Below are 21,891 nucleotides of genomic sequence, written 5' to 3' on the forward strand. Positions count from 1 at the left end.
ATGGAATACAGTGGAAATGATACTAATGGTTTCTGAGGGTATGTCATAAATGGCCATAGAGCAGCTACCAGGCAAGTGTAATGAAGTATTGAGAGGGAAGCAGGGCTTCAGGGATAGTTTGATCAAGCAATTCAGTGATGTCATCAGATCCTGGGTTGTTTTTTACTCTGCCTTCTGTGATGTAAGTTTCATAGTTTTCATCCTAAGTATGACTTTCTTCTGGATCAAAATAGAGCTGCCAACAACTTCAGTCTCCTGAGAAGAATACAGCTTTTTTTTTTTTTTGGTCTGGGTGGGTTTCATGACTGCTGTCACTTGGAAACAGGGTAGTGGGAAGAGGCTGGTGGGTCCTACTCCTTAACCAGCTAGCTAGACTCCTGTTTTTGCTCTTCCCATCACCCTTCCTCTCTACCATAACTGGGGTTCTCTGGTACGGAGTTACTTCCTTTCCGTTTTCCTGTTTGTCTCTGTGTAGTGGGGAGGAGGAGGGTTGTCTGGTTTTATGGGAGGGGAGATGGAACCAGGGAAAATTCTACCAGCTCAGGGAATAGAGGTCAGCCAGTTCTCTACACTAATCTCATTGCTGCCTTAAGGGTTCCCTGGAAGTGCCAAGTTCTGAGCCGCTCTCTCTGGGGCCCTGAGTGGGTGAGAAGGCTCAGTTCCTATCATACATGCTCAGGTAGCACCTTTCTCAAGTCTGTTATCATGCTTCCATCTGCTTTCCAACCTCCAATAGATTGATGTTGTCCATCAGCTTTGTCTCCTCTTACATCCTCTTTATCCTTATGAATCTGTGACTTTCTTCTTTTGTCTGCTGCAGTTTAGAACAGATTCAAGAGTAAAAGAACATTTAAAAGGTGATTGATTCAGCATTGTTGTTATTATTGTTTAATCAGTAAGTCGTGTCCAACTCTTTTGTGACTCCATGGACTGTAGCCCACAAGGTTCATCTATCTAAGGGATTTCCCAGGCAAGAATATTGGAGCAGGTTGCCATTTCCTTCTCCAGGGACTGAACCTGCATCTCCTGCATTGGCAGGCGGATTCTTTACCACCAAGCCACCAGGGAAGCCCTGATTCACATTATTTGGGTGGAAAACTCTCTCCCTTTCTTTCATTCTTAAATTACTTTCTCTAATATTTTTTGCTCTAAGACCCCCAGATTACAAATGAAAGAAATCAAGAGTTCATTTTTAGCTCTACTTTGTCATCAGCTGTGTTGGAGGTCACCGCTGTGTTGATTTGCCAGTGCTGATTCTGTAACCTTCTCAAGGCAAACTTTGCCTGATTCTTGACTCCTTCAGCCTCTAGGTCATCCAGAGAGAAGACCAGGAAAGTAGACGTGGTGTCCTAGGAGAAGCACAGAAAGATCTTATTTCAGGGGAACGTGGGGTTTAGGCCACTGGGAAACACAATCCAGGTTCATCATATTTATTTCACATGAGTGTGTTTGGAAGAGATAGAAAAGAAGGAAGTGGGAAAAGAAATAGGACATCATTTCAGGAAATGGTAGATCCTGCAAAGTTAAAAAACGAGAGTAGAAAATATAGGATAATTATTTGGGGGCAGATTACAGAATTTATTGGGACTGCTTTATGTAATTGCCATACAATTCAATAACAATTATGTGTCTGATTCAATAGGTGTCAAATTAACTTTGTGGAGTGCAATATTTGATTAGAATAGTATTCAGTATTTATTGTGTTGATGTAATCATCAGAGAAAGAGCTTGCTGACAACTGGCTGTTGGGAGAGGCAAAGGGCATTAGCACCTACGGCACATGATAAAAGAAAGGTGTTTTTGGATCTGAGTCTACCACTGAGTTCAGGACTCTCCCATTGCAGCTAAGAGAGGTTTGGCAAATCTAGGAACTAGACTCTTAGCTTCTGTTGGTGGGAAAGTGTAATAACCTTTAATTCCCGGTCTTTCCTCGTCTGTAAAATGGGCATGCATGCATGCTTAGTTGCTACGTCATATCCAACTCTTTGCAACCCCGTGGTCTGTATCCCACCAGGCTCCTCTGTCCTTGGAATTTCCCACACAAGAATGCTGGGGTGGGTTGCCATTTCCTTCTCCACTGGATCTTCTCGACCCAGGAATTGAACCTGCACTTCCTGTTTGGCACTTACCACTGAAACACCAAGGAAGCCCGTAAAATGGGAGGAAAAACAATAAATATCTATCTACTAGGATTGCTGTGAGGACTAAGTGTCTGAAGTATAGTACAGATCTTTCTTATCTTATAGGTTACATCCAATAAGCCCACCATAAATTGAAAATACCCTCAGTTGAAATGCATTTAATACACCTAACTGACAACACCGTAGCTTAGCCCTGGTCTGGTCTGGTCTGGTGAGTGTGTGCTCAGTTGTGTCCAACTCTTTGCGGCTCTACAACTGTAGTCCTCCAGGATCCTCTGTCCATGGGATTTTCCTGGCAATAATATGGGGGGAGGGGATGAGGCTGGGGTACACATTTGCCTCCTCCAGGGTATCTTCCCAACCCAGGGATCGAACTTGCATCTCCTGCATTGCAGGCTGATTCTTTACTGATGAGCTACTGGGGAAACCCAGCCTACCTGAAATGTGCACAGAATATTTACATTATCCTACAGATGAGCAAAATCATCTAACACAAAGCCTATTTTGTAATCAAGTGTTGAAAATCTCATGTAACTTATTAACTTCTGTATTGAAAAAGAAAAACAGAATGGTTCTAAATGTATCAGTTGTTAATCCTCATGGTCATGGACCTGACTGGGAGCCAGGGGTCCCTGTCATTGCCTAGTGTCATGAGAGAGGATCCACATATTGCAATGTATCCATAATACATATAGCAATACCACATATTGCTAGCCCGGGAGGAGTTCAAAATTCAAAGGATGGCTTCCACTGAATGTGTATCACTTTTACACTGTTGCAAAGCCAAATAGTCGAAAATAAAACCATCATAACTGGAGATCATTTGGAATTGCTTAATAGCCTATCTGTTTTCCAGCAGATCTTCCCCACCCAGGAATCAAACTGGGGTCTCCTGCGTTGCAGGCATACTCTTTACCAACTGAGCTATGAGGGAACTTCTAATAAATGTTATTTGTAGCTATTGTTATTTTGGCAGGGACTTTATTGTGGGAGTTATAATTGTTATCATCATTTGTTTTATGCAGTATTGAAAATGATCTGAAGATCAAGGGTGACTCTGGCAAGCAGGAAATGGTCATGGATCAAGGTTTCACTGCATCAGAAATCGAGCAGAGGAAAAAAGGCTTACTGAGAAACAGACTAAATCCAGAGACTGATTTACAAATGATGTTTTTCTTTTGCTGAGTTGTTGTTTGAAGGCCAAATCTCCAGCTCTCATCATTCACTATACCTTCAGCCATCCTATGGGAGACTGTCTTTTTGTTCACTGGTGAATCTGTAGTACTAGAGCATTGCTAGCACATAATAGGTTCTTAATAAATAATTGCTAAATGAATGGGTAAATGAAAAAATTATGGATGGATGGATGAATAAATTTAGCAGATGAGCTTGGTTTTTGTTCTGAGCATCAGAAGCATGCTCATGTATCATGGTCACTTACAGCTTAAAATAATAAGAAAGAATATGAGTTGGCAGTTACAGTTCTTTGATTTGGTGGTATGCTATAGCTTTTTTAAGTCAGTGTTTTGGCAGTTTTTATTATAGAGTGTTTGGATGATAAATGAGTACTTTCTTACAGAAAGGTAACACATGGCTCCTGTATTTTATGAAATAAGAAAATCTTCATTTCATTGCCAGATTTTTAGAATATGTTTCATAATTAGAGAAATTAAAATGAGCCTTTGCAAGGCTGTGCCAAAACTGAAAAGTTTTGGGATGGATCCAGAACAATGCAGCCTTAGGATTGTGCATATTTGGGAACTAAAATCTTACATGCACAAGAGCTCATAAGGGAGGGGCAGAGAGGGTGGCAGCTGTTTTCCCAGAAAGCTGTGGCCGACAGAAGCTTCCACTATAAATAGGCCTGGTTGATGAGGCCGTTGTTTCAGATAACATTCCAAAGGTAATCAAAGAGCAGGAGTAGGATATGGTAGGTTTGAATAAAGGTTTGGTGAGGCTTTATTTTCGAATGACAATAGGTTTGAAAGTTTGGAGAGGCCTCAAACTCTGGGTTGAGAGAGAGGGAATGACAAAGTTCAGAGAACACAGTAAAATGAGAGAGAAGAGCTTCAGTAGCAGAGATGGGGCATAGACATCCATAGAGGAGGAATAGGGCAGCAAATGGCCTAAAGAAGCAGTTGTTTGCATATTCTGCAGCGCCCAGGTGTCGTTAGTGGTAAAGATCCCTGATGCAAAAGACTTAAAGATGTGATTTCCATCTCTGGTGGGGAAGATTTCCCTGGAGGAGGGCATGGCAACGTACTCCAGTATTCTTGCCGGGCGAATCCGATGAACAGAGGAGTCTGGAAGAGCCATAGGGTCATAAAAGAATCAGACACAACTGAAGTGACTTAGCACACACACATGTTTGCATATTCAAGATTAGCATCATGATTTTCAAAGTGGGGTCCATTGCAGGGTCCACTTGGGAGCCCCAGGCTGATTTAAATATGCCAAGTATTTCTTTGGTGCTCAGACGGTAAAGCATCTGTCCACAATGCGGGAGACCTGGGTTCAATCCCTGGGTTGGGAAGATCCCCTGGAGAAGGAAATGGCAATCTACTCCAGTACTATTGCCTGGAAAATCCCATGGACAGAGGAACCTGGTAGGCTACAGTCCATGGGGTCGCAAAGAGTCGGACACGACTGAGTGACTTCACTAGGGACAAATGACTTTCATTCTACAGAGGGCTAAGAGAAGCTTCCTTGGAGGCTCAAATGGTAAAAAAAATCTGTCTGCAATGCAGGAGACCCGGGTTCAATCCCTGGGTCAGGAAAATGCCCTGGAGAAGGGAATGGCTACCACTCCAGTATTCTTGCCTGGAGAATTCCATGGACAGGGGTGCCTGGTGGGCTACAGTCCACGAGGTCACAAAGAGTTAGGCACGAATGAGTGACTAACACTTTCACTTTCAAGAGATGCTTACTAGTAACTTATGAAGAAAACTAAAGGTTGCCAAATTTAGTTATTTGGAAGTTAAAATTAGTGTCCTAGTAGAGCTCACACATCACCTGACTGTAGACTACTGATCAGTCTTGTTGGAACTCAGTAGCACCCAGTACTGTTGCAAAGCTTGTGTTGTATATACATATGATGGCAGCTGGAATTCCCATACTTTTTTGAAGAGATTGCTTTGTTTAATGTTTATCATCAATGTTTTATTGAGTTAATCATGATTTTCAGTTGCTACCATGCTAGCAAATTTATGACTATGAATTTAGCATTATTATTATAAATTTGTTGGTTGTTTGAGTAGTATATTTGCATGTGGTAACACGTTTGAGGCAATGGCATTTTTGGCCTTAATTTTCCCCGAAATTAAACTTTGAGATATAAATAACCCATACTCAGTTGCTAGGATATTACATAAAATATATGCTTATGGAGCAAGAGTTTATTTTTATCAGTTCTTTCTCCTACTAGAAAATGAGACTATTTGGTGATACTTGGGCTCATTTTTCTTACTTAAAAGGACTATGATCCAAAAACTTTGAGCTACAGTATTCAGACAAATAGATTAATAAAACTTTAACAAAGCACAGCTACTTATTGAATGTTGGTGACATTGAAGAAAATAAAATTCCCATTTATTAGGTTATGGTAAAAGTGAAACTGAGGGCAGTCACCAGTTAGGTTCCTTAAACCATAACTTGCTTAATAAATAATATCCTGTAACCTGCCTTCACTGACCAAGCTTGCTTTAACTGTTCTTGCAAATTGCATAGCTTCTAAGCTTCATGTGGTTTGGGCAATATATTATATTATATTATAAGATTCCTTTAACCATTTCCTCCATGAATTCTCCAAGTAAGAATACTGGAGAGGGTAGCCATTCCCTTCACTATGGGATCTTCCCAATCCAGGGATCGAACCTGGATCTCTCTCATTGCAGGCAGATTCTTTACCCTCTGAGCCAGCAGGGAAGTCTAATACATAGATATCACTGCTGACCTATTATAGGTCTCTATAGTAACAGTTGCTTAAGTTATTTTTAAGGAACATGGAGCTAGACTTGCCCAGTTTAAACTGGCCAAGGCCACCAACAATTCAATTGGACCTGTGGGGAGTATCTAATGGACGACCTTTTGACCTCAACAGAATAAGAACTCTACCCTCAGATCATGCAAATGCTGCCATTTCCTGTAAAGAAGCATATAACTCGAATACCCCTGCACAGCGCAGTGGTTACTTCACCTTTTCCGGCCTCTAATCACCTTCTCCTGCAGCTTTGACCACCATATACTCTTCACCCATAAACACTCCAAGGCCTGGCCTTCAGGGAAGTGGATCTAAGATTTGTTCTCCCACCTCCTCATCTGGCTGCTCTGTGATTAAATTTTCAGCTGTAAACCTCAGCGTCTCAGCATTTGGCTTGTTTGATGTTGGGCCACTGAACTGAGTTTGGTAACAAGTTTTAACTTCACTTTTACTAACATATACTTAGAATTCTAGGTGTCATGATTCAGCAAGATTTGATTGCAAAGGAAAACTTACTGGAAAAGTCCCTGATGCTGGGAAAGGTTGAGGGCATGAGGAGAAGGGGATGACAGAGGATAAGATGGTTGGATGGTATCATCGACTCAATGGACATGAGTTTGAGCAAGCTCTGGGAGACAGTGAGGGACAGGGAAGCCTGGCCTGGAGTCACAGAGTTGGACACAACTGAGTGACTGAACCGCAACAAAACAACAAAGAAGTAGATACCTCTGTAGCACTGGGTTTCTAAGAAATGGTGCCCGTAGCAGGGTATGTGAGAAGCTCCAGGTTGACCCAGTTAGGTTGAAGGTACCAGTATCTGTAACTCTGAGATGCTGACTACTGGGTTTCTTGAATCCAGAATTCTAGTCCAGAATCCTAAATCTTCAACTAGGCAAAACCATCAGTTCAGTTCAGTTCAGTTCAGTTCATTCGCTCAGTCGTGTCTGACTCTTTCTGACCCCATGAACTGCAGCACACCAGGCCTCCCTGTCCATCACCAACTCCCGGAGTTCACCCAAACTCATGTCCATCGAGTCAGTGATGCCATTCAGCCATCTCATCCTCTGTCGTCCCCTTTTCCTCCTGCCCCCAATCCCTCCCAGCATCAGAGTCTTTTCCAATGAGTCAATTCTTCGCATGAGATGGCCAAAGTATTGGAGTTTCAGCTTTAGCATCATTCCTTCCAAAGAAATCCCAGGGCTGATCTCCTTCAGAATGGACTGGTTGGATCTGCTTGCAGTCTAAGGGACTCTCAAGAGTCTTCTCCAACACCACAGTTCAAAAGCATCAATTCTTTGGTGCTCAGCCTTCTTCACAGTCCAACTCTCACATCCATAGATGACCACAGGAAAAACCATAGCCTTGACTAGACAGACCTTTATTGGCAAAGTAATGTCTCTGCTTTTGAATATGCTATCTAGGTTGGTCATAACTTTCCTTCCAAGGAGTAAGAGTCTTTTAATGTCATGGCTGCAGTCACCATCTGCAGTGATTTTGGAGCCCCCCAAAATAAAGTCTTTCACTGTTTCCACTGTTTCCCCATCTATTTCCCATGAAGTGTTGGGACCGTGCCGGGAGCCGGCATATTGCATATTGAGTGCATATTGCATATTGAGTGCAGCACTTTCCACAGCATCATCTTTCAGGATCTGGAATAGCTCAACTGGAATTCTATCACTGCTGGGAGCCAGCGTGAGGAACTCTGCCCATGACAAAGGTCATGAGGAAGGAGGCTCGGCATACGCAAAGGCGGGATCGAGCCTCAGGAGTCCCCCTGGAAATTCTCGAGCATCTACCCCCAAACCAGAGTCTGCCTACTTTCTGCTTTGTGCTTTCACCTACACCTCTGACTTTACGGGGGGCTGTCTCCCACTACCTCTCTCTGAAAAAAGAGTTAGCTTACAGCTCCAGTTAATAATTCTTGGATGTGACAGTGTTTCAACCTACAAACTCCTTTGGAAATCCTCTAGCCTGCCTGAATGGGTTTTTCCGGCCACATGTGATTGTTCAGAGCCTCCCAACTGTGAGAGGCAGGAGATGTTCTAAACTGCCTAAACACAGATTCCTTTGAGTAGTTAAAAGATTGATTAGAAATTGTATTGGTGAAGGGTTTTTCACTTGTTGGGCCAATGTTTGCTGCTAAGTCTCCATACTCCTTACCTACTGTGTCCTTGGCAGTGTATTGATTGATATAATGGGTGTATAGAAATGTAAAATGCAGCTTTGTCCAATGCTTTTTGGAAGGCTGGTGCCTGACTTTGGAATAATCACCTTTAGAGAAAAATAAGTTTCTTAAAATGTTAACAGGCCTCCGGGCCAGAAGATGATGTCAATCACCCGAACTTTTGCATATGATAAGTTTGAAAGCCTGGCTTAGATTAGAACCAGGAACTGCTGTCCTTGCATGACTCCACCCCTTCCCCCATTATCCTCTATGCATAACTTAAGGTATAAAAACTACTTTGGAAAATAAAGTGCGGGCCTTGTTCTCTGAAACTTGGTCTCCCCATGTCACTCTCTCTCCCAACTTCTGGCTGAGTCTCCATCTGGAGCGCGGAACCCGCCATGCTTGCTAATTATGCCTGGGCTTCTAAGATCCGACCTGGGAGGCCTCAGTGTCTCCTCTCCTTCGGGAGAACGGAAGGACGCCTGCGGCCTACGTAAGTGGTGCAAACTTCTTGTCTTGAAGTTTTATTGGTCTCCCGCGTAAACCAAGCTACTCAGCCTCTTTTCTCCACTGAATTTTCCTACTGAGCTATCCTTATTTCAGCCGCTTTTCTCCACTGAATTTCCTCACTGAGCTATCCTTATTCTATTACTCTTTATATCTTTGATGAATAAATAATTAAATAGGTCGCCGACGCCGTCCCCGCTTCGAATACCCTGCATCAGCCGGGGCTGGACCCCGGCAGGACCGGATGCCATGATCTTCGTTTTCTGAATGTTGAGCTTTAAGCCAACTTTTTCACTCTCCACTTTCACTCTCATCAAGAGGCTTTTTAGTTCCTCTTCACTTTCTGCCATAAGGGTGGTGTCATCTGCATATCTGAGGTTATTGATATTTCTCCCGGCACTCTTGATTCCAGCTTGTGTTTCTTCCAGTCCAGCGTTTCTCATGATGTACTCTGCATATAAGTTAAATAAGCAGGGTGACAATATACAGCCTTGACGTACTCCTTTTCCTATTTGGAACCAGTCTGCTGTTCCACGTCCAGTTCTAACTGTTGTTTCCTGACCTGCATACAGCTTTCTCAAGAGGTAGGTCAGGTGGTCTGGTATTCCAATCTCTTTCAGAATTTTCCACAGTTTATTGTGATCCACACAGTCAAAGGCTTTGGCAGAGTCATAGATGCCTCTTAATTTCAATTGATCCTTTAACAACATGGGAGTTGAGGATGCCAGTGCTCCCTATGGTGGAAAATCCCCATGTAATTTATCCATGTCAACCCTCTATATTCACTGTTCCTCCATATCTGAGGTTCACCATCTGCCTATTCCACAAATCATGGATTGTATACAACACTGTAGTATTTCTATTAAAGATATTTGTATGTAAGTGGACTTGTGCAGTTCAAACCCCTGTTGTTCAAGGGTCAACTGTAATTATATTTCAGGCATGCCTACTCTCTGCTCTGTTAGAATGTCTTACAAGACTCGACTCAACCCAACTCTAAATCAGACATGAGAAAGGAGGGACAAGAAGGCTGAGAATGAAGATCTGAGGCCCAGAACGATTTGCTGAATGGGTTCAGGTGTTTTCAGGGGCTTTTTAGGCAGTGACTCATGAAGCAGAAGAGGGGGAGAAAGGGAAAGAATAAAAATAGGCTCCCCAAAGAAACTTACTAATCTCTCTTTTAGGATCTGCCAAAGTCCAAGACAACTCTCCATTTTGGGCTAAATTATGGGTTTCTTTTGGAGAAGGAAATGGCAACCCACTCCAGTATTCTTGCCTGGAGAATCCCATGGACAGAGGAGCCTGGCAGGTCTACGGTCCATGGGGTCACAAGAGTTGGTCACGACTTAGCGACTAAATCACCACCACCATGGGTTTCTTTTAAGTACAGTAAGACAAAAACTGAAGAACATCAAGAGGCAAAGAACCATAAAGGGGTTTCTCTTCTTTGTATTCACCATCAAATCAAATATTAACTGTTCAGGCATCACCTATACCTGAGGGCTTTCATCCCTCAGCCCAAAGTGCAATGATGAAGTTGATAGTAATAGCTACCATTTATTACATTTTTAGTCTATATTTAGCAATGTACTAAGCACTTCACATGCATTATTTAATCTTTACAACATCCATGAAGTAAGTATTAATAAAAGTATTATTATTCTTCACACTTTATATTCTGAGGCTAAGGGAATCTAGTAACTTCCTCAAGTTACTCAGCCAGGAAGTAACATAACTGGGAGTCTGAGCTCTCTGTCCACTATTCTACATTGTTTTCAAGAAGTTTACAATCTAGTTAGGAAGATAAAATAAATGCACACGAAATAGTTAGTCTAGTGGTTGTCTCTATGTTCCATTCAGGGCATATGAATCACCTGGAGACCCTAGAAAAATGCACACGGTGTTTCAGTACGTGTGGAGCCAGGCACAAGAGACTGCAGACCAGGTAAGCTCCTAGGTGACATCAGTACTGCTGGCCCCTGGCTAGGCACTGAGAAACAGGGGTCATCTGTGGAACACTGCAGTGAGTGTGAATGAGTGTTAAATTTGCTCAGTAGTGTCTGATTCTTTTCAACCCCATGGACTGTAGTCCACCAGGCTCCTCTGCCCATGGGACTCTCCTGGCAAGAATACTGGGGTAGGTTGCCATTTCCTCCTCCAGGGGATCTTCCTGATTCAGGGATTGCATTGAAAGCAGATTCTTTACCATCTGAGCCACCAGGGAAGCCCTGTGGAATTCTGGAACGACCCTTAATTCAGGATTTTTGATTAAATAGATTCACTTTAAAAAAATGGAAATACATTGTTTTAAATTTTATTGATTTTTTTTCTAGAATAAGTGATAAAGTGCACAGATCTTATCTGTACAGTGCCATGGATCACACATACACGCAGATAATTACCACCCATATTAAGATACATAGCTTTTCCAGCCCTAGAAGGCTCCCTCTTGCCCTTTCTCAGTGAATATCGCTCCCTCAGGTAACCACTGTTTTGACATCTATCCCCATAAATCAGTTTCGACTATTTTTGAATTCATACAAGTGGAATTGTATAGCATGCATTCTTTTTTGTCTGCCATCTTTGCTGATCACAGCATCTGGGAGATTCATCCATGTTATTGTATGTAGGCGTAGTTTGTTCTTTTTTTATTAGTGTACACTGTTGTTCAGTTGCTAAGTCATGTCTGACTCTTTGTGAGCCCATGGACTGCAGTTTGCCAGGCTTCCCTGTCCTTCACTATCTGCCAGAATTTGCTCAGATTCATGTCCATTGAGTCAGTGATGCTGTCTAATCATCTTATCCTCTGACACCCCCTTCTCCTTTAGTGTATAGCATTCCATTATACTAATATTCCCGGAGAAGGCAATGGCATCCCACTCCAGTACTCTTGCCTGGAAAAATCCCATGGATGGAGGAGCCTGGAAGGCTGCAGTCCATGGGGTCGCTGAGGGTTGGACACGACTGAGCGACTTCCCTTTCACTTTTCACTTTCATGCATTGAAGAAGGAAATGGCAACCCACTCCAGTGTTCTTGCCTGGAGAATCCCAGGGACGGGGGAGCCTGGTGGGCTGCTGTCTATGGGGTCACACAGAGTCGGACACGACTGAAGTGACTTAGCAGCAGCAGCATACTAATATTCCATAGTTTATTTATCCATTTTACTGTTGATAGAAATTTAGGCTGTTTATATTTTGAGTATTAAAAATAAAACGTACTTATCTTTTGGTGGGTATATGTATAGTATTATTGGATCATAGAGTTGACAGAAATTTGCTTTTGAACTATATTTATAAAAGGGAACTTTTATTATGGGCTTGAGGTGCTAGCTATTTTTTCTAAATGCACAGTAAATATTTACATTAATAATATTAATAACACAATAAAATACTAATAACTGTTAACAATAACATTACCTATGTACCACTGAAATTTTCACATAAATTTTCCACATATGCTATTTTGGAAAACACTGATAAAGCAGAAAAAAAAGCATGGGCTTTGGAATGAGACAGTCCTGAGCTAGACTCCTGGCTCTACTGCTTTCTATAGCTGTGTGCTTTTGGTCAAATAATTTGCATTATTTAAGCGATAGTTTATAATCTCTGAGTCTCACATTAATGAACTGTAACATTATGTTAATAGATAAATCTTACCTAGATAAAGGTTGAGGAAATGAGCCCAAAGCTGGAGCCCAAAGAGTACACATTTGTATGATTCCATTTATATAGAATATAGTAATAAGCAAAATGAATCTTTGCTTTTAGAAGTCAGGATAGTGGTTACTTTTGAAAGGAAGTAGTGATTGGAAGAAAGCCAAAGGGAACTTTCTGAGGTACTGGAAATTATTTATATCTTGATCTGGATAGTGGTTACACATATTCATCCATATATATTCAAACATATTTATATAAACATATACAACATAATGGGGGGACCTCACTGGTGGCTCAGATGGTAAAGAATCTGCTTTCAATGCAATCCCTGAATCAGGAAGGTCCCCTAGAGGAGGAAATGGCAACCTACCCCAGTAGTCTTGCTTGGACAATTCCAAGGACATAGGAGTCTCACAGGCTACAGTCCATGGGGTCACAAAGAGTCAGATGTGACTGAGGGACTAACACTTTCACTTTCACACAATATAATACTTGGGGTGCTTTTGGGGCACTGGTCAAGTTGCTTCTTGATCTAGGTGCTGGCTAAATAGGTGTGCTCAGATTGTGAAAATGCATTAGGCTAAAATTCATATGATGTGCTCTAGAGGTGGTTTCCTTCTCTGTAAAAATGGGGATAATAATAAAAATAGTCTGCTTCAGAAATTTGTTGAACAAAGTCTAATAAATGTCTGCTCAGTAAATATTAGTTCCTTTGCTCATATTTCCCCATGGATTGAGAGGTGCAGCCAAAAGAAGAATTAGAACTCATGATGCTCCATGAAAAAACATCCACTTCATCATATTCACATTTTACTTAAAAAATGGTTTAGGGTAGAAATGACGAACAGGGAATTGACTGGAAGAAGTGCAATTTCCAGATTCATTGATGGGGATCTTACCAGTCAGGGTGCTCCAGAAAAACAGAATCAATAGGAGATACATCCATGCATATTGATGCCTTCGAACTGTGGTGCTAGAGAAGACTCTTGAGATTCCCTTGGACAACAAGAAAATCAAACCAGGCAGTCTTAAGGGAAATCAACCCTGAACACTTGTTGGAAGAATGATGCTGAAGCTGAAACTCCAGTATTTTGGTCACCTGATGCAAACAGCTGACTCATTGGAAAAGTCCCTGATGCTGGGAAAGATTGAGGGAAGAAGGAGAAGAGGACATCAGAGGATGAGATGGCTGGCTGGATGGCATCACCAATGCAATGGACATGAACTTGGGCAAACTTCAGGAGATGGTGAAGGATAGAGAGGCCTGGCGTGCCGCAGTCCACAACAACAATATCCATGCATATAGAGAGAGACTTATTTTGAGTCAGCTTATGTGATTGTGGGTGCTGGTAAGTCTGAAATTTGTAGGGCAGGCCAGTAGGCTGGAAACTCAGGCAGGACTTCTAGGTTAAAGTCTTGAGACAGAGTTCCTTCTTCTGTGGATAATCAGTCTTTGCTTCAACTGACTGTACAAGGCCCACCCACATCATGGAGGGTAATCTCTTTTACTTAAAACCAACTGTTTATAAATATTTATCACCTCTAAAAAAATATCTTCACAGCAACAACTACACTCATATTTGGGTATCATAGGTCAGCCAGTTTGACACATAAAATTAACCATCGCAGAGTCTATAAATTTAAGTTTAAAGTTTAAGACAGTCAGTGACGGGCTCTGCCTGAATAGCCCTGATTAAATATTTAGTCAGAGCACATTAATCTTCTTGTAGATATTTATATCCATTCCAAGAGATACATGATCTTATGCTTTAATGTTGCATGGGCCACAGACGATGACACTAATCTTGACAGAGGAATCTTCATTATGAAGGAGACTAGATATCTTCCTCACAGCAAGAATATCAGATAGCTAACTAAGTCTTCAGGAATTCTCCAAAATCTTTTCAGATCATATCTCACAGAAAACTATCTCCTACTAAAATACTGGATACAATGGTATCCTTCCGCCAATGAAAGGGTTGAGTTCCACAAGTGTACTGCTTTTTGTTGTTGTAAATTGAAAAATATTTCCCCCAAACAGTCTTATAAATGATAGTTATTATGTTCCCTTCACCAGGGGATCTTTCTGACCCGGGTCTCCTGCACTGCTGGCAGATTCTTCACTGTATGAGCCACCAGGAAAGTCAATTATGTTCCCAGGCTCACAGAAAAACCTAGATAGATAGAGCTATAGATCTATTTTCTATCTATCTATAGGAAAAACTAGTTAGATCTCCATTTGTATAATTTTAACCATTCCTTTAGGTAATTAGCTTCACAATTCATTGGCAGATTGCCCAGTCCCCTTTCTCAGACCTCTTGAAGGTGTTGGAAATGAGTGACCAGGTGCTCCTGCCACAAAGGTCCAAGGAGAAGTTCAATGAACAGAAAAAATTGTTTAACTGACACATGGATTTTGAGATTATGTCTGCCCCACAGAATTATTTCATTTTGATTAATTGCTTAAAAACAAAAGCAGTTATTGACATTTAAGGGCTTCCCTGATGGTTCATACAGTAAAGGATCTGCCTGCAATGTGGGAGACGGGTTTGATCCCTGGGTTGGGAAGATCCCCTGGAGAAGGGAATGGCAACCCACTCCAGTATTCTTGCCTGGGAAATCTCATGGACAGAGGGGCCTGGGGGGCTACAGTCCATAGGGTTGCAAAGAGTTGTCACGACCGAGCGACTGAGCACACACTGACATTTAAAAATCAAGAGATTTCTCAGAAAAACACAGATTCCTGGATTCTCTTGAAAATAAAGCAAAACAGAGATCTGGTGAAACGAGACTGAGATTATGACATGGAAGATATTGGCGGAAACAAAGTAACAGAAGCCCCTGAGTCATGCTCCCCAGCTCAGCAGAGCACTCCCTGGCTGACTTCACTGCTATTGACCAGAGTGGTCCGGCAGGCAGCTGAGTTGTGTGACCTCTGTCCTAGAGACACTCTGACACCTTGCTGAGGGCTCTGTCGTGGATCCAGTGACTGGCTGTCAGTGGGGCTTTATGGTCTCTATTTTTCTCCTCCTGTCTGCCAAGTAGATACACAGCACTTAGGGTCCCTGCCCCAAGGGACACTTGCTGCCCAAATCTTTCTCCATGACTGGAGGAAGAGGCTTAAATTCTTACACCCTTGGGGCTGTGGGGAGGAGGGTCTCTATCCTTCCTTCCCTTTCTTACTAGTCTGCTGGCTTTTCTCTCTTGTCTCCATTTCTTCTTTCTGCCTTTCTTCTCCCCCTTCTTCATCCTCCCTTGTCTTCTTTCTGTCTTCTCTCATCTCTCTCTCTCTCTCCTTACTGTCATCCTAGCAGGTAATTCTTCCCCCAACTCTGCAAGCAGTTCCCCTCCTCCATTTCCTGGGGAGAGCCTCCGTGGCTGCGACCAGGGTGAGGAGTGGGTAGTGGAGCAAGGCTGGGGCCAGGGCTGTGGGTCTGCATTTAGAGCAGGGGTCCTGGGGTGCAGGCTGAGGGCTGAGGGTGGAAGAGTTGAGCCAGGACCATTTCCCCTTCTTTTCCAGCCCTTCTTTTTGGGAGTTCCTTCTCTTAAAGGCTCCCCAATTGGCTCAGACAGTAAAGAATCTGCAGGGAATGCAGGTGACCCAGTTTGATCCCTGGGTTGATCCCTGGGTGGGGAAGATCCCCTGGAGAAGGGAACGGCTACCCACCCAGTGTTCTTGCCCGAAGAATTCCATGGACAGAGGAGCCTGGTGGCCTGCAGTCCATGGAGTCAGAGTCGGACATGACTGAGCAGCTAACATTTTCACTTTAATCTTTTTAAAGGTGAATGGGGAGGAGGCTTTAGCCAGAGAAGGTTCTCTTTTGCCTCCTTCCTGATGCCTCCTTCTTATCTAGCCATTCTTCTAGCCTATTCTTCTGTCCCTGCTCTGTCCCTCCCACTTACAAACAGTCCTGTGCACCTTGGCCCCTCACCCCAGCCCTCAACACAGGGGACTTGGCATGCGCACCGGAAGATAAATAGGGTACTCGTGTACCTGTGTCCATCTCTGGAAGGAAGAGGGATGTTCTGAGAAACCCTGGAAGGGAGACCCCTTCCTGAAGCAACTTCATGAGGTACAGTATCCCACTGTGTGCTGAGGGGTAAAGGAAGACACCTTTACTTGACATATTTACCCCACATTCCTGGAGCTTTGTGTCCCGTCACCTTATGCAGATGTGTTTCAATTAAGTAAATTATATGATCATTAAAAAATGCCTAACAAAGCTAAGGAAATAGGTCCTCAAGTCCAGTCTTCTTTCCTTCTGTGCCTATCATGCCAGAGTTCCTAGCACCATAGAAAGGGCCTTTAAAAATAGTTACTAATCATTGCATAGTATAGGGAAACAAAGACTGGCCAGATGTTTCAAACGCAGTGTTTATTTTAATTTAGTCAAAATAAATCTGGGCACCGTTATCTTCTCTCAACTCCAAGTACATAATCAACACATGTGGCAAGATAGTGCCTGTATTACAATGATCAAATGGACAATTTACACTGTTAGTTTTCAATTAACATCCCCAAATGTTTATTAAATGCTGACATATTGATGGAGCTATGATTAGACTCTACATAAAACAAATTAATCAGACAGGTAACCACTCAGGCACCATTTACTATTCAAAGTAAATAACACAGCTAATAAGACACACGAAACAATGACATTAGTCTGATAAGCATGGCATTTTCAGAAAAGACTGGGCTCATTCCATTTTACCACCAGCTTCTGTGGAAATAGTAACTTCATCAAAGCTATGTTGGCTATAACTGGATTGGATTTTTAACAATATTTGTATAAAATACACATATAAATAAGTATTTTTCTATATTTGCATAGAGACTGTAGCATTTTTAATTCCCATTTTTCAGAAAAGAATAAAATAATTGTTAAATCAAGTTTTATGAATCCTCTAATTCTCTTTGTTTCTGGTTTTTGTTTTTTTTTTTTTCAGTAAGAGAGGGGTGGAACCAGGAAAGCCTTTGAGAGGGGTATAAGTTGAATGTTAAAAGAAGAGTATATGCTTGCTATGATGACATGAAATATGAAGGTTTTTTTAAAAAAGTTTATTTGCGTATAGGAATGAAGTTTATTTCAGAGGAAAGAGGAGAGAGAGAAAAGGTCTAAAAACAGTGGACAACTTAGTGTAGCTCAGTTTTCTGGAGTGCAGGATGGGAGAAGCATGTCAGGGATGAGTCTAGCAAGGCAAGCAAGCATCAGATCACATTCTAGGACCTAATGTTTCATTTGAAGATGTTGGTGCTTCATTCTACAGCCAACAGAGTCCACTTAAAGCTCCAGTGTCAAGATGAGACTCTAATAAGTAAACATTGCTTTCAGAGAAGTGGACAAACCAAAAGGCAAGGGCTCAGACTAAGGCAGTGGCTGTCAGGACAAAGAAACCAGAAATGACAGAAATGTTAGGGAGATAAAATGATTAGGGATTGGGGTGCTTCCTTGGTGGTCTAATGGTTAAGAATCTGCCTGCCAGCTCAGGGGACACAGGCTTGATCCCTGGTCCAGGAAGATCCCACATGCTGCAGAGCAACTAAGCTCCTGAGCCACAACTACTGAGCCCATGTCCCACAGACGCAGGCTGAAACCTGCATGCCTAGAGCCTGTGCTCTGCAACAAGAGAAACTACCTCAAATGAGAAGCCCATGCACAGCAATGAAGAGAACCCCTGCTTGCTGCAACTAGAGAAAGCAGCAACAAAGACTCAGCACAGCCAAAATAAATAAATAAATCTTTAAAAAAAAACGATTAGGGTTGGACACCAGGTGGATGTGGGGAGTGAGAGAAAAGGAGACTTACAGAACAATCCAAGTTTCTGGGTTGGTTAAGAAGTCAGGATTGTGCTTGGCTAGGAAAGCTGGCAGCACAGTCCATCTACAGATTGTGATGTGGGCAGGGCTGTAGCCTCCTCCTAGCTTTCTGTCCAACTTTCTTTAGTGTGGGCCTTCATCCACATGTTGTCATCTTGTTACTATGAGAAGCGTATGCTATCACATCTGTGGTCCAGGCTCGATGCAGAAGAGGGGCCAAGAAGAAAAGGCTGAGTCTGCCCCCATTTAATGATATCCCCAGGAATCCTTGAAGAAATGACTGATTCTGGGGCCGGTATGTGTGTATGCTAAGAAACTTCAGTCGTCTCTGACTTGTTGCGACTCTGTGGACTGTAGCCTGCCAGGCTCCTCTGTCCATGGGATTTTCCAGGCAAGAATACTGGAGTGGGTTTGGGATCTTACCCACCCAGGGATCAAATCTGTGTCTTCTGCAATTCCTGCATTTCAGGCTGATTCTTTACTGCTGAGCTACCTGGGAAGCCCCATTTAAAGGAACTTTCCTGGATGTCCCATCCCTGTTACTATAATATGCACTAGTCAGAACTAGTCTGACTGTTAGCCACCCTTAGTTGCAAGGGAGTTTTTATTGCCTCTCTGAACTAAGTAGTGGTTTTATTAGTGAAGAATGGATTTTGGGTGAGCAACAGATGCATTTTCTACAGGTGATGAGGTAGACATTGGTTTCATACTCTGAGGCAGGAAATATAGAATGAATAGCAGACCTGAATAGAAAGACACTGAGTTCAGCTATGGATGTGCTGTTTCAGGTGACTGTGAGTCCTCAGTTGTGATATACAGCTGGCATCTGAGAATCATGAAGAAACATGACTGATGATAATTTTAGAAATCCTTAGCCTGTAAATGGCAATTGGCCTTTCTCAGCATAACAATCATTATTATTGATTTTATGCCTGGTTCCTTTAGGTGTCAAAGCAGATTGATTCCTAATAGCAATAGTCTTCAAACAGGGGAACTCCTGAACATAGGAGAATTTCCAAAGGGCATCTGAGGATAGTTTTGAGGGCATCAACTTCCAGGTTCTCAATTCCCGTACATATTCTGACTTGAAATTGATCAACTTGAGAAGTGGTAGCTCTGTTTATGAAGGTTCTTCATTACGAATATTCCTTTTCCCAAAAGTTCTCTTCCCCCTTGAAAGGGAAAAATACACTTCCACTCAGCTGGAATTTCATACTACATCACTTAATTACAGATTTGTTATAAGAAATAGCATTATTTTCTTGTTTCATGACTTATTGTTAAAAATGAAAAAAATTAATTCTATTACCAACACGACTGAGTGACTTCACTTTCACTTTTCCCTTTCATGCATTGGAGAAGGAAATGGCAACCCACTCCTGTGTTCTTGCCTGGAGAATCTCAGGGATGGGGGAGCCTGGTGGGCTGCCGTCTATGGGGTCACACACAGTTGGACACGACTGAGGTGACTTAGCAGCTACATAATTTAGATTTCATCTTTACTACTCTAGCAACCTGTTTTATAAGATGTTCTTCATAATCTATTTATCAATAGTTTCTGTAATATTTCTTAGATGTATATATTAGTTGATTTGTTTGAACAGAAACTGAAGTCAGAGTTATTCTGAAGAGAGTAATTCTGAAGTGACTATTTTTGCCGAGTTGATTTTCCACAAATTCAGTGACCTAAATCTGCTGTTTTAGCTCATCAAAGTTTTGACAAAAATATCGTGGCTCAGTGGTAAAGAATCCACCTGCCACTGCAGGAGACATAAGAGACATGGGTTAGATCCCTGGGTCAGGAAGATCCCCTGGAGTAGTAAATGTGTACCCAATCCAGTATTCTTGTCTGGAAAATTCCATGAACAGAGGAGCTTGGTGGGCTACAGTCCATGGGGTCGCAAAGAGTCAGACACGACCAAGCCTCTGAGCAGGCACACACACATACACACAAAATACTTAAAACGTGATGAGATAAAAATAATTTTATTAAAAACTATGCCTGTGAAAAGTTATATTAAAAATGAAAGATTTTTATTTTATCAACCCGTTTTGAATATATCTTATGTTAGAAAGTACCTCTAAGTAGAAACTAGCATGTATAATTAATAGCCTTTTGATAAGTCTTGGCAAAGCTTTCCTCGTGAAAGACCTAATAACTGGATAAAAATTCTGTTGCAAGCCATGTGGTTTCCAATTCTTTTCGTCCAACAAAATTGAAGGCAAGTCTAATCAAGTCGTCATTTGATAGAACATGAAACAGAATTTTATAACAAATCACTAGGTGCTCTTGACATAGAATGAGTTCAAAGAATTGAGTGACTGTGTTTCAGCAAAATCTTTTCTATCTGCATATATTTATCTCAATAAGATTTCTCAGTCCCCACATTTATAAAATTGAAAAATAGAAATAAAACAATGCCAAATCTTTATCATATTGGTAATAATAATATTCATGAGTGAATATATGAACTAACTTTAGAAACATGCCCTTATTCACCTCATTAAGAGAAGCATTTCCAAAGAAAACTTTCTTCTGGTTTAATGATTATCTAAAGTGTCAGCATTTTGATTTTTTTGATCAACTGTGTACTAGTAATTATAATGACAGAAAATTTAAACATTTAAGGGATTGTGGGCACAGAAAGTAAAAAAAATTTCCATTTATATACACATTTCCCTTGCAGATAGTATAATATGGTGATCTAGAAAAGACCTGAGCATAGAGTGATATTCCATTTGGATAAATTCATGTGGAAGAGGTTGAATGGATTTAGCAAGGGATAAAGTAAAATTTCTGACTGCTAAATGGAATTACTTGCTCAGATCTTAAAAACAGACATGTGTGGGTATCAAATCACTAGTATATTTAGATTTCATTGGCTGCTTTTAAAAGACTGAGGTAACAATTGTAAGAATGTATCAATATTTAATGCACAGTGGAAATTATATTCTTTGCAACTATTAAACCTTATCATAGCAAGTACTCCTAGAATCAGGTTGCCAAGAGACTAAGAACAAATTAGGGCTTTTTGGACCTACTCTGGTGGTGGAAGAGCATCAGGATCAGGACTGATGCTGAAGCTGAAACTCCAATACTTTGGCCGCCTGATGTGAAGAACTGACTCATTGGAAAAGACCCTGATGCTGGGAAAGATTGAAGGTGGGAGGAGAAGGGGATGACAAAGGATGAGATAGTTGGATCGCATCACTGACATGATAGACATGAGCTTGATTAGGCTCTGAGAGTTGGTGATGGACAGGAAGGCCTGGTGTGCTGCAGTCCATGGGGTCGCCAAGAGTCTGACACGACTGAGTGACTGAACTGAATTGAACTGGTGTGGAACAGGAGTTATTCAAATCTTTCCAGATAAATGGCAGGATGAAAAGATAGGTTTGCCACGTTCTGGTTTTGTAGCCTTAATAACAGCCTTAATAATTTCCATGTAATAAATATAGTATCAAGATTGCTATTGCTGCTTACCACTGCTAGGATGACTCACTCTTAATGCTATTATTAACATTACAACCCTCTATACAATGAAATCTGGGTAAAGTGGCTGCCTGTTTGTCACTCTAAAGTGGCAATACACCAAATGGTAATTTTGTAGGCTGCAAG

The 21,891-nt window shown here is 41.7% G+C and overlaps 1 long non-coding RNA gene across 1 annotated transcript in view; it reads left to right on the forward strand.

Moving 5' to 3' along the window:
- The first annotated feature begins 9,043 nt into the window (after nt 1-9,043).
- The window catches only part of LOC129619454 (uncharacterized), a 31,292-nt gene continuing 18,444 nt past the window's right edge, over nt 9,044-21,891 (forward strand). Inside the window, exons 1-2 of the long non-coding RNA XR_008697884.1 lie at nt 9,044-9,378; nt 10,655-10,739. This is a non-coding gene — a long non-coding RNA (uncharacterized LOC129619454). The remainder of the gene's footprint in view (nt 9,379-10,654; nt 10,740-21,891) is intronic.

This window comes from Bubalus kerabau, chromosome 9, assembly GCF_029407905.1.
Source record: "Bubalus kerabau isolate K-KA32 ecotype Philippines breed swamp buffalo chromosome 9, PCC_UOA_SB_1v2, whole genome shotgun sequence".
NCBI classification, from domain to species: Eukaryota; Metazoa; Chordata; class Mammalia; order Artiodactyla; family Bovidae; genus Bubalus; species Bubalus kerabau.